The 1,473-nt window shown below is 44.5% G+C and overlaps 1 pseudogene; it reads left to right on the forward strand.

The window, feature by feature from the left end:
- The first annotated feature begins 788 nt into the window (after nt 1–788).
- On the forward strand, nt 789–1,203 carry LOC109203827 (39S ribosomal protein L49, mitochondrial pseudogene; annotated as a pseudogene).
- The last annotated feature ends 270 nt before the right edge of the window (nt 1,204–1,473 follow it).

A 1,473-nucleotide genomic window follows, 5' to 3' on the forward strand; every position in this document is an offset into this window, starting at 1 on the left:
TGTTGCATGCTGACTGTGCAAGAGTAAAATATAAACAGTAAGGCAGCAGGAATGAATACGGAGTAAAATGTGCAACATCTGTATGCTTTGTGTCATCCAGTTTTGAGGGATTGCGCGCACTGAAGTGACCTCCCAAAGTATTGCAAGTGTCCTGCATCGGCGTGTTTTCTCGTGTTCCAGCACTGTAATTTGGCTTCCTTTCATTAAAATCACAAACAACCAATCTGAGATTCACTTCCTCTCGCCATTTCTTTACTACACAGAAGAGAGACACCCCCACCCCCCAAACTGCTCCTGCTCTTTAAAGTCACTAAGTAACTTTAATCACTTTGTTAACTGTCATTGACTTTGTCATCATGTGCTGGGGGCCAGCGTTACCTCCACAGGGTTGAATAACTGTAGTTGTTTCAAATCTGGAGGCACTTGAGTCAGTGAGGGACAGAAGGTCAGTGAACAAACTGTACATTTTGAGACTAAAGTCAAAATGTGGACATTAAAGCTGTTGTTTCAAGTCTAACAACTGGCACAGCTAATATACCCTCTAGTGTCGAGTGATACAACATACATTCTGTTTTCTTTGTGAGGTTGTAATCATCAATATTGTTGCGTCTGTCCTTTGCCCAGTTATTTAATTTTGTAGTGATAAGAATTTAAAGTCCTTTACTGAGGTGCTCTGTTGGGTCTGTTCAGATGTGTATTCAGGAAGGATTTTTCAACATCTTGTTCACATTATGATCAATTCAGACCAATTTAAAGTTTTTTATATAACCTAAAAACAGTCTATTCCTATGATTAGAACCCAAAACAGTTTCAACATTTTACCAAGAGTGAAGAGTTCAGCTGTTGAGCGGCTCATCCCACCATCGCGGATCCCCACTCTGCCTAAACACACCGGTCCTACCCCATCAGGCTGGATGCCTGCTGCAGGATCTGCCCGACTTCGCCTCTGCCCTACATGATCTGCAGCTCCCGCGTGCACGACATCCTGATTTACACTGATGTAACCAATAGCAACCGGAAATTAACGCTGATATGGAAAGGGGAGGGTGGCATTTGGGCTCTAGAGAAGGACGTGAAGCAGTACCTGATGGAGGTGATGGGGAAAGAGCCGCCTACACAGGTCAATGACATCACCACGACCATGAAGGTCAAAGGTCACTTCGATATGAGCTGAAGGACTGGCTGGTCAGCAAAGGTTTCTGACTGAAAGAGCTTCCAGTGCTGGCATCGACCTGCTGAAGGGACAGAGCCGTGGAGGAGGAGGCCTGTCAGCAGGAGCACACTTCAAAGCCTGCTTCAGTCCTTATGCAAGCATGACTGCTGACCTGGGCCAAGTTAACCAACTCTTTGACAGCAGTAAGATGTGATGTGACCACTGAGTGTAAAATGATGCAGGTCAGTTTAAGTAATCATCATTAAACGTAGAAGCATAGCCACTGCCTGTTTAATGTCATCCATGATTTCTCAGAAAAA

This window comes from Oreochromis niloticus, linkage group LG10 (genome assembly GCF_001858045.2).
Source record: "Oreochromis niloticus isolate F11D_XX linkage group LG10, O_niloticus_UMD_NMBU, whole genome shotgun sequence".
NCBI lineage: Eukaryota > Metazoa > Chordata > Actinopteri > Cichliformes > Cichlidae > Oreochromis > Oreochromis niloticus.